Raw genomic sequence first — 12767 nt, forward strand, 5'->3', positions numbered from 1 at the left:
AAGTAATTTTTTACATGGTGTTTCTCAATGACACGCAGGTCATACAAAAAATATAGACAACTCCTATGGCTCCTGCCGGTTGTCATACTCATCGACATGCAAGTCGTGATTTCTATTACAATAGAATGAACATCTCATACATCACATATAGATCATTCATCATTCATCACAACTTTGGCCATACCATATCACAAAGCACTTGCTGCAAAAACAAGTTAGACGTCCTCTAATTGTTGTTGCATGTTTTACGTGGCTGAAGTAGGGTTCTAGCAAGAACGTTTTCTTACCTACGTGAAAGCCACAACGTGATTTGTCAACTTCTATTTACCCTTCATAAGGACCCTTTTCATCGAATCCGCTCCAACTAAAGTAGGAGAGACAGTCACCCGCCAGCCACCTTATGCAACTTGTGCATGTTAGTCGGTGGAACCGGTCTCACGTAAGCGTACGTGTAAGGTTGGTCCGGGCCGCTTCATCCCACAATACCGTTGAAGCAAGATAAGACTAGTAGCGGCAAGAAAGTTGACAACATCTACGCCCACAACAAATTGTGTTCTACTCGCGCAAGAAGAACTACGCATAGACCTAGCTCATGATGCCACTGCTGGGGAACGTTGCAGAAAACAAAAATTTTCCTACGGTTTCACCAAGATCCATCTATGAGTTCATCTAGCAACGAGTGATCAGATTGCATCTATATACCTTTGTAGATCACGTGCGGAAGCGTTCAAAGAACGGGGATGAGGAAGGCGTACTCGACGTGATCCAAATCACCGGAGATCCTAGCGCCGAACGGACGGCACCTCCGTGTTCAACACACGTACGGTCAGCGTAACGTCTCCTTCTTCTTGATCCAGCAAGAGGGAAGGAGAGGTTGAGGAAGATGGCTCCAGCAGCAGCACGACGGCGTGGTGGTGATGGAGCTGCAGTACTCCGTCAGGGCTTCGCCAAGCGCTATGGAGGAGGAGGGGTGTTGGAGAGGGAGAAGGAGGCAACCAAAGGCGTGGGAGAAAAGCCCTCCTTCCCTAACTATATATAGGAGGGTCAAGGGGGGGGCGCCGGCCCTAGGAGATCCAATCTCCTAGGGTGGGGCGGCGGCCAAGGGGGGTTTCCCTCCCCCCCAAGGCACCTAGGAGGTGCCTTCCCCTCCTAGGACTCTTTCCCCTTGTAACCCTAGGCGCATGGGCCTCTTGGGGCTGGTGCCCTTGGCCCATGTAGGCCAAGGCGCACCCCCTACAGCCCATGTGGCCCCCCGGGACAGGTGGCCCCACCCGGTGGACCCCCGGGACCCTTCCGGTGGTCCCGGTACAATACCGATTACCCCGAAACTTGTCCCGATGGCCGAAACAGGACTTCCCTATATAAATATTTACCTCCGGACCATTCCGGAACTCCTCGTGACGTCCGGGATCTCATCCGGGACTCCGAACAACATTCGGGTTACTGCATATACATATCCCTACAACCCTAGCGTCACCGAACCTTAAGTGTGTAGACCCTACGGGTTCGGGAGACATGTAGACATGACCGAGACGACTCTCCGGTCAATAACCATCAGCGGGATCTGGATACCCATGTTGGCTCCCACATGCTCCACGATGATCTCATCGGATGAACCACGATGTCGAGGATTCAAGCACCCCGTATGCAATTCCCTTTGTCAATCGGTATGTTACTTGCCCGAGATTCGATCGTCGGTATCCCAATACCTCGTTCAATCTCGTTACCGGCAAGTCACTTTACTCGTACCGTAATGCATGATCCCGTGACCAGACACTTGGTCACTTTGAGCTCATTATGATGATGCATTACCGAGTGGGCCCAGTGATACCTCTCCGTCATACGGAGTGACAAATCCCAGTCTCGATCCGTGTCAACCCAACAGACACTTTCGGAGATACCTGTAGTGCACCTTTATAGTCACCCAGTTACGTTGTGACGTTTGGTACACCCAAAGCACTCCTACGGTATCCGGGAGTTACACGATCTCATGGTCAAAGGAAAAGATACTTGACATTGGAAAAGCTCTAGCAAACGAACTACACGATCTTGCGCTATGCTTAGGATTGGGTCTTGTCCATCACATCATTCTCCTAATGATGTGATCCCGTTATCAATGACATCCAATGTCCATAGCCAGGAAACCATGACTATCTGTTGATCAACGAGCTAGTCAACTAGAGGCTTACTAGGGACATGATGGTGTCTGTTATTCACACATGTATTACGATTTCCGGATAATACAATTATAGCATGAATAAAGACAATTATCATGAACAAAGAAATAATAATAATGCTTTTATTATTGCCTCTAGGGCATATTTCCAACAGTCTCCCACTTGCACTAGAGTCAATAGTCTAGTTACATTGTGATGAATCGAACACCCATGGAATTCTGGTGTTGATCATGTTTTGCCCTAGGGAGAGGTTTAGTCAACGGATCTGCTACATTCAGGTCCGTATGTACTTTACAAATCTCTATGTCTCCATCTTGAACATTTTCACGAATGGAGTTGAAGCGACGCTTGATGTGCCTTGTCTTCTTGTGAAACCTGGGCTCCTTGGCAAGTGCAATAGCTCCAGTGTTGTCACAAAAGAGTTTGATTGGCCCCGACGCATTGGGTATGACTCCTAGGTCGGTGATGAACTCCTTCACCCATATTGCTTCATGTGCTGCCTCCGAGGCTGCCATGTACTCCGCTTCACATGTAGATCCCGCCACGACGCTCTGCTTGCAGCTGCACCAGCTCACTGCTCCACCATTCAACATATACACGTATCCGGTTTGTGACTTAGAGTCATCCAGATCTGTGTCGAAGCTAGCATCGACGTAACCCTTTACGACGAGCTCTTCGTCACCTCCATAAACGAGAAACATGTCCTTTGTCCTTTTCAGGTACTTCAGGATATTCTTGACCGCTGTCCAGTGTTCCTTGCCGGGATTACTTTGGTACCTTCCTACCAAACTTACGGCAAGGTTTACATCAGGTCTGGTACACAGCATGGCATTCATAATAGATCCTATGGCTGAAGCATAGGGGATGACACTCATCTCTTATTTATCTTTTGCCGTGGTCGGGCATTGAGCCGAGCTCAATCTCACACCTTGCAAAACAGGCAAGAACCCTTTCTTGGACTGATCCATTTTGAACTTCTTCAAAATCTTATCAAGGTATGTGCTTTGTGAAAGACCTATGAGGCGTCTTGATCTATCTCTATAGATCTTGATGCCTAATATATAAGCAACTTCTCCAAGGTCCTTCATTGAAAAACTCTTATTCAAGTAGGCCTTGATGCTGTCCAAGAGTTCTATATCATTTCCCATCAAAAGTATGTCATCTACATATAGTATGAGAAATGCTACAGAGCTCCCACTCACTTTCTTGTAAACGCAGGCTTCTCCATAAGTCTGCGTAAACCCAAACGCTTTGATCATCTCATCAAAGCGAATGTTCCAACTCCGAGATGCTTGCACCAGCCCATAAATCGAGCGTTGGAGCTTGCACACCTTGTTAGCATTCTTAGGATCGACAAAACCTTCCAGCTGCATCATATACAACTCTTCCTTAAGGAAACCATTAAGGAATGCCGTTTTGACGTCCATTTGCCATATCTCATAATCGTAGAATGCGGTAATTGCTAACATGATTCGGACGGACTTTAGCTTCGCTACCGGTGAGAAAGTCTCATCGTAGTCAACTCCTTGAACTTGTCGATAACCCTTAGCGACAAGCCGAGCTTTATAGATGGTCACATTACCATCCGCGTCTGTCTTCTTCTTAAAGATCCATTTATTTTCTATGGCTCGCCGCTCAACGGGCAAGTCAGTCAAAGTCCATACTTCGTTTTCATACATGGATCCTATCTCGGATTTCATGGCTTCTAGCCATTTGTCGAAATCCGGGCCCGCCATCGCTTCTTCATAGTTCGAAGGTTCACCGTTGTCTAACAACATGATTTCCAAGACAGGGTTGCCGTACCACTCTGGTGCGGAACGTGTCCTTGTGGACCTTCGAATTTCAGTAGGAGCTTGATCAGAAGTATCTTGATCATCATCAATAACTTCCTCTCTAGTTGGTGCAGGCACCTCAGGAACATTTTCTTGAGTTGTGCCATTTTCCGGTTCAAGAGGTAACACTTCATCAAGTTCTACCTTCCTCCCACTTACTTCTTTCGAGAGAAACTCTTTCTCTAGAAAGAATCCATTCTTGGCAACAAAGATCTTGCCTTCGAATCTGAGGTAGAAGGTATACCCAACAGTTTCTTTAGGGTATCCTATGAAGACGCATTTTTCCGACTTGGGTTCGAGCTTTTCAGGTTGAAGTTTCTTGACATAAGCATCGCATCCCCAAACTTTTAGAAACGACAGCTTAGGTTTCTTGCCAAACCATAATTCATACGGTGTCGTCTCAACGGATTTAGACGGAGCCCTATTTAAAGTGAATGTAGCTGTCTCTAGAGCGTATCCCCAAAATGATAGCGGTAAATCGGTAAGAGACATCATAGACCGCACCATATCCAATAGAGTGCGATTACGACGTTCGGACACACCGTTACGCTAAGGTGTTCCAGGCGGCGTGAGTTGTGAAATGATTCCACATTTCCTTAAGTGTGTGCCAAATTCGTGACTCAAGTATTCTCCTCCACGATCTGATCGTAGAAACTTAATTTTCCTGTCACGTTGATTCTCAACCTCACTCTGAAATTCCTTGAACTTTTCAAAGGTTTCAGACTTGTGTTTCATTAAGTAGACATACCCATATCTACTCAAGTCATCAGTGAGGGTGAGAACATAACGATAGCCACCGCGAGCCTCAATACTCATTGGACCGCACACATCAGTATGTATGATTTCCAATAAGTTGGTTGCTCGCTCCATTGTTCCTGAGAACGGAGTCTTGGTCATCTTACCCATGAGGCATGGCTCGCACGTGTCAAATGAGTCATAATCAAGAGACTCTAAAAGTCCATCTGCATGGAGCTTCTTCATGCGTTTGACACCTATGTGACCAAGGCGGCAGTGCCACAAGTATGTGCGACTATCATTATCAACCTTATATCTTTTGGTATTTACACTATGAATATGTGTAATATTACGTTCGAGATTCATTAAGAATAAACCATTGACCATCGGAGCATGACCATAAAACATCTCTCACATAAATAGAACAACCATTATTCTCAGATTTAAATGAGTAGCCATCTCGTATTAAACGAGATCCTGATACAATGTTCATGCTCAAACTTGGCACTAAATAACAATTATTGAGGTTTATAACTAATCCTGTAGGTAAATGTAGAGGTAGCGTGCCGACGGCGATCACATCGACCTTGGAACCATTCCCGACGCGCATCGTCACCTCGTCCTTTGCCAGTCTCCGTTTATTCCGCAGCTCCTGCTGTGAGTTACAAATATGAGCAATGGCACCGGTATCAAATACCCAGGAGTTACTACGAGTACTGGTAAGGTACACATCAATTACATGTATATCAAATATACCTTTGGTGTTGCCGGCCTTCTTGTCCGCTAAGTATTTGGGGCAGTTCCGCTTCCAGTGACCCTTCCCTTTGCAATAAAAGCACTCAGTCTCGGGCTTGGGTCCATTCTTTGGCTTCTTCCCGGCAGCTTTCTTGCCAGGCGCGGCAACTTCCTTGCCGTCCTTCTTGGAGTTCTTTTTACTCTTTCCCTTCTTGAATTTAGTGGTTTTATTGACCATCAACACTTGATGTTCCTTCTTGACTTCTACCTCTGCTGATTTCAGCATAGCAAATACTTCAGGAATGGTCTTTTCCATCTCCTGCATATTGAAGTTCATCACAAAGCTCTTGTAGCTTGGTGGAAGCGACTGGAGGATTCTGTCAATGACCGCGTCATCCGGGAGATTAACTCCCAGCTGAGTCAAGCGGTTATGTAACCCAGACATAGTGAGTATGTGCTCACTGACAGAACTATTTTCCTCCATCTTACAGCTGAAGAATTTGTCGGAGACTTCATATCTCTCGACCCGGGCATGAGCTTGGAAAACCATTTTCAGCTCTTCGAACATCTCATATGCTCCATGTCTCTCAAAACGCTTTTGGAGCCCCGGCTCTAGGCTGTAAAGCATGCCGCACTGAACGAGGGAGTAGTCATCAGCACGTGTCTGCCAAGCGTTCATAACGTCTTGGTTCTGTGGGACGGGTGGATCACCAAGCGGTGCTTGTAGGATATAATCTTTCTTGGCAGCTATGAGGATGATCCTCAGGTTCCGGACCCAGTCCGTATAGTTGCTGCCATCGTCTTTCAGCTTGGTTTTCTCTAGGAACGCGTTGAAGTTGAGGACTACGTTGGCCATTTGATCTACAAGACATATTTGCAAAGGATTTAGACTAAGTTCATGATAATTAAGTTCATCTAATCAAATTATTAATGAACTCCCACTCAGATTAGACATCCCTCTAGTCATCTAAGTGTTACACGATCCGAGTCGACTAGGCCATGTCCGATCATCACGTGAGACGGACTAGTCATCGTCGGTGAACATCTTCATGTTGATCGTATCTTCCATACGACTCGTGTTCGACCTTTCGGTCTCTATGTTCCGAGGCCATGTCTGTACATGCTAGGCTCGTCAAGTTAACCCTAAGTGTTTTGCATGTGTAAAACTGTCTTACACCCGTTGTATGTGAACGTAAGGATCTATAACACCCGATCATCACGTGGTGCTTCGAAACGACGAACTTTAGCAACGGTGCACAGTTAGGGGAGAACACTTCTTGAAATTGTTGTAAGGGATCATCTTATTTACTACCGTCGTTCTAAGTAAACAAGATGCAAAATATGATAAACATCAAATGCAATCAAATAATAATAGTGACATGATATGGCCAATATCACATAGCTCCTTTGATCTCCATCTTGGGGCTCCATGATCATCTTGTCACCGGCATGACACCATGATCTCCATCATCGTGTCTCCATGAAGTTGCTCGCCAACTATTACTTCTACTACTATGGCTAACGTGTTTAGCAATAAAGTAAAGTAATTTTTTACATGGTGTTTCTCAATGACACGCAGGTCATACAAAAAATATAGACAACTCCTATGGCTCCTGCCGGTTGTCATACTCATCGACATGCAAGTCGTGATTTCTATTACAATAGAATGAACATCTCATACATCACATATAGATCATTCATCATTCATCACAACTTTGGCCATACCATATCACAAAGCACTTGCTGCAAAAACAAGTTAGACGTCCTCTAATTGTTGTTGCATGTTTTACGTGGCTGAAGTAGGGTTCTAGCAAGAACGTTTTCTTACCTACGTGAAAGCCACAACGTGATTTGTCAACTTCTATTTACCCTTCATAAGGACCCTTTTCATCGAATCCGCTCCAACTAAAGTAGGAGAGACAGTCACCCGCCAGCCACCTTATGCAACTTGTGCATGTTAGTCGGTGGAACCGGTCTCACGTAAGCGTACGTGTAAGGTTGGTCCGGGCCGCTTCATCCCACAATACCGTTGAAGCAAGATAAGACTAGTAGCGGCAAGAAAGTTGACAACATCTACGCCCACAACAAATTGTGTTCTACTCGCGCAAGAAGAACTACGCATAGACCTAGCTCATGATGCCACTGCTGGGGAACGTTGCAGAAAACAAAAATTTTCCTACGGTTTCACCAAGATCCATCTATGAGTTCATCTAGCAACGAGTGATCAGATTGCATCTATATACCTTTGTAGATCACGTGCGGAAGCGTTCAAAGAACGGGGATGAGGAAGGCGTACTCGACGTGATCCAAATCACCGGAGATCCAAGCGCCGAACGGACGGCACCTCCGTGTTCAACACACGTACGGTCAGCGTAATGTCTCCTTCTTCTTGATCCAGCAAGAGGGAAGGAGAGGTTGAGGAAGATGGCTCCAGCAGCAGCACGACGGCATGGTGGTGATGGAGCTGCAGTACTCCGTCAGGGCTTCGCCAAGCGCTATGGAGGAGGAGGGGTGTTGGAGAGGGAGAAGGAGGCAACCAAAGGCGTGGGAGAAAAGCCCTCCTTCCCTAACTATATATAGGAGGGCCAAGGGGGGGGCGCCGGCCCTAGGAGATCCAATCTCCTAGGGTGGGGCGGCGGCCAAGGGGGGTTTCCCTCCCCCCCAAGGCACCTAGGAGGTGCCTTCCCCTCCTAGGACTCTTTCCCCTTGTAACCCTAGGCGCATGGGCCTCTTGGGGCTGGTGCCCTTGGCCCATGTAGGCCAAGGCGCACCCCCTACAGCCCATGTGGCCCCCCGGGACAGGTGGCCCCACCCGGTGGACCCCCGGGACCCTTCCGGTGGTCCCGGTACAATACCGATTACCCCGAAACTTGTCCCGATGGCCGAAACAGGACTTCCCATATATAAATATTTACCTCCGGACCATTCCGGAACTCCTCGTGACGTCCGGGATCTCATCCGGGACTCCGAACAACATTCGGGTTACTGCATATACATATCCCTACAACCCTAGCGTCACCGAACCTTAAGTGTGTAGACCCTACGGGTTCGGGAGACATGTAGACATGACCGAGACGACTCTCCGGTCAATAACCATCAGCGGGATCTGGATACCCATGTTGGCTCCCACATGCTCCACGATGATCTCATCGGATGAACCACGATGTCGAGGATTCAAGCACCCCGTATGCAATTCCCTTTGTCAATCGGTATGTTACTTGCCCGAGATTCGATCGTCGGTATCCCAATACCTCGTTCAATCTCGTTACCGGCAAGTCACTTTACTCGTACCGTAATGCATGATCCCGTGACCAGACACTTGGTCACTTTGAGCTCATTATGATGATGCATTACCGAGTGGGCCCAGTGATACCTCTCCGTCATACGGAGTGACAAATCCCAGTCTCGATCCGTGTCAACCCAACAGACACTTTCGGAGATACCTGTAGTGCACCTTTATAGTCACCCAGTTACGTTGTGACGTTTGGTACACCCAAAGCACTCCTACGGTATCCGGGAGTTACACGATCTCATGGTCAAAGGAAAAGATACTTGACATTGGAAAAGCTCTAGCAAACGAACTACACGATCTTGCGCTATGCTTAGGATTGGGTCTTGTCCATCACATCATTCTCCTAATGATGTGATCCCGTTATCAATGACATCCAATGTCCATAGCCAGGAAACCATGACTATCTGTTGATCAACGAGCTAGTCAACTAGAGGCTTACTAGGGACATGATGGTGTCTGTTATTCACACATGTATTACGATTTCCGGATAATACAATTATAGCATGAATAAAGACAATTATCATGAACAAAGAAATATAATAATAATGCTTTTATTATTGCCTCTAGGGCATATTTCCAACAGGACCCGCCTGAAGTAATGCACCCAGTCTCATGTCATGCTTTTTTTTGCAATGCTCATCTCCTGCTTATATATGTTGCACAATTACTTCTCATTCAGTTCATGAGATTCATGTGTTGCCTGGTGGCTTCGGCTGCAGCTAGACAGGAGTGTGCTAATGAGATTGATCAAAGTCTAAGCCTGAGTGTTGAGATACATTCAAGATTATTGTTGGATATGTCTATGAAGTTTGAGCATGCTGTGTTTATTAGTATGATGTAGAAATTGTGATGATCTATTGGGTTGAAGCATTCAAGAGTCAATGAGTTACCATGCTATTCTCAGTATTTACTACAATACATCATTAGTACGATGTAGAAAATTTCTCTTCTGAATTTTGGTAAATTATGCTAATTGTAGGGCCATGAAACCAAGACTTACAAACTAGTTGGGAGGGTGGGGGGCATCGGCCCCCTGGCTACAATGTAGCTCCGCCACCCTAATTTATCTGATTGCCATGAAGCTAATGATTGTTTGCAAAATAGGCTACTGATGTTTTAAAAGCGTTGTTAGCACCATTCGCAATGCTAGAGTCGAGAACAATGTATTATGCATTTCGGTACATTATCAAGGAGAAGATATAGTATGTCAAAGTTTAGCGTTGCTTTCAGTGGTTTTTTCATAAAAAGTGATGGGTTTATGTGATTGTGGTGGTTTTATGCTTTTTACTCCCTTTCACAAGATTATCTATTTTTTCAAGCATCATTAACCATAATTTTACCCCTGTGCTTTGTTACAGTCAGGTGCTTCGTAAGAAGACCCATGGAATTACGATTGTGGTCTCGGAGGAGCCAAGGGCTACTGGAGCGTACTTCTCAGTGAAGGACCCGCCTGTAGTACTGCACCAAGTCTCATGTCATGTTTTTTTTGCAATGCTCATGTCATGCTTATATATGTTGCACAATTACTTCTCATTCAGATCATGGGATTCCTGCGTTGCCTGGTGGCTTCGGCTGCAGCTAGACAGGAGAGTGGTGATGAGATTAAGTCTGAGCCTGAGTGTTGAGATACATTTAAGATTATTGCTGGATATGTCAATGAAGTTTGATGATGTAGAAATTGTGATGATCTATTGGGTTGAAGCATTCAAGAGTCAATGAATTACCATGGCTATTCTCACTGTTTACTACAGCACATTATTTGTATGATGTAGAAATTTTTTTTCTTCTGAATTTTGGTAAATTATGCTAATTATAGGGCCATGAAACCAAGACTTACAAAACCAGTTGGAAGGGTGGGGGGGCATCGGCCCCCTGGCTACAGCGTAGCTCCGTCACCCTAATTTATTCGATTGCCATGAAGCTAATGATTTTTTTTGAATATAGCCATGAAGCTAATGATTGTTTGCACAGTAGGCTACCAATGCTTTAAAAATGTTGTTAGCACCATTCACGATGCTAGAGTCGAGAACAATGTATTATGCGTTTCGGTACATTGTCAAGGAGAAGATATAGAATGTCAAAGTTTAGCTTTACTTTCAGTGGTTTTTGTCATAAAAAGTGATGGGTTTCTGCGATTGTGGTGGTTTTATGCTTTTTACTCCCTCTCACAAAATTATCTATCTTTTCAAGCATCATTAACCGTAATTTTTTCCCCTATGCTTGTTACAATCAAGAACCCAGATTGCGAGCAGAAGTGTGCGAAGTACAACAAAAACAGGAGAGGATTTAATGCCTCTTGGAATACAAAAGCTTTGCTAATTTCAGACCAGCAGGTTTACATTCAATTACCTCGTCGCGGTCGAGCAGTAGGTGAGGGCCTCGTTGCAGTCGAGCAGCAGAAGATGGGGAGAAGTCCGTAGAGACGATGCACCAATCATGAATCTCAAAATCGGTAGTACTGGATATCCTTGACCGTCAAACCGTGTAGTCCGTCACTGGGCCAAAGTTAATTGCATGCCACATGCAGATTGATAACAATTTTCGTAATTTTTGCATGTCAGTACCAACTCTTGGACGCGCGACTGCAGAACGGTCTAAACTCCGTATAAGCACGTATTGACGCTGAAACTGACTGGTTGGGTCCTCCTGTCAGGTGCCCACATGGCATGTTCTTTCACAAAAAAAACTATTGCTTTATATGTAATCACACAAATGCCTTTGTTTGCAAAAAAGGGTGACACTTTTTCCCCTAAAAAAAGCCGCACGCAACACGCTAGGAATTGTACCTGGGTCGCACAAATTAACGGCCCGCACCCTGCCCAACACCCCACTCAAAATCGCCAATACTGGATATCCGTAACTGTCAAACCGTGTAATCCGTCATTGAAGCGAGAGTTAATTGCATGCTACATGCAGATTGATACCAATTTTCGTAATTTTTACATGTCAGTACCAACTCTACGGTCTAAACTCCGTATAAGCACGTATTAACACGGAAACTGACTGGTTGGGCCCTCCTGGCAGGTGTCCACATGGCATGTTCTTTCACCAAAAAAAAACATTGCTTTATATGTAATCACACAAATGCCCTTGTTTGCAAAAAAAAAGGTGACCTTTTTTTCCTCTAAAAAAAGGTCGCATAAATTAACGGCCTGCGCCCTGCCCAACACCCCACTCGTTGCTTTGCTCTAAGCATCAAGCTTACTTCTTTTTTTATAATTTAAACTGTAGACATTTTTCCGGCAAAACCAAACCGGCGCCCCAGCAGATTCAAACATGCGTCGCGCCAATTGGGCTAGCGCTCGCAGACCAATACGCCACAAGTTGGCTTGAGTTATAGACCAGGCTTCCATCTTTTACACTCTATAAACTATACACATATCCGGCCTTTGTTGATTAGTTTGGTTTTTTTTAAATACACGGTGAACATTATTGTATAAATACACACTGAACATTATCATACAATATACAATGAATTTTTTAGTATAAAATAATCTTTTAAAATTATATGATGACTTTTTCAATATACAAGGAAGTTTTTTAATATATATTGAACTTTTTTTATATTGTGTGACATTTTTGAAAATACACACTGAATATTATTTTGGGAAACACACTGAACATTACTGTATAATATACGATCAACAATTTTGTTATATACATTGAACATTTTTTAAAATTATATGATGAATAGTTTTAAATATATGCTGAAGTTTTTAAATATATATTGGATTTTTTATGTTAGGTGATATTTTCTGAAAATACACATTGAATATTATTGTATAAATACACACTGAGCATTACTGTATAATTTACGAAGAACATTTTTGTTATATACATTGAATTTTTTTAATATACAATGATCTTTTTTAGTTATATAATGAATTTTCTAAAAATATACGATGAAGTTTTAATATATATTGATTTTTTATATTATTGTGATATTTTTCGAAAATGCACACTGTATATTATTGTATAAATACACACTGAAATTTA

The sequence above is a fragment of the Triticum urartu genome, chromosome 3A, assembly GCF_056163025.1.
Source record: "Triticum urartu cultivar PI428250 chromosome 3A, HENAU_Tu73, whole genome shotgun sequence".
In the NCBI taxonomy this organism is placed as follows: domain Eukaryota; kingdom Viridiplantae; phylum Streptophyta; class Magnoliopsida; order Poales; family Poaceae; genus Triticum; species Triticum urartu.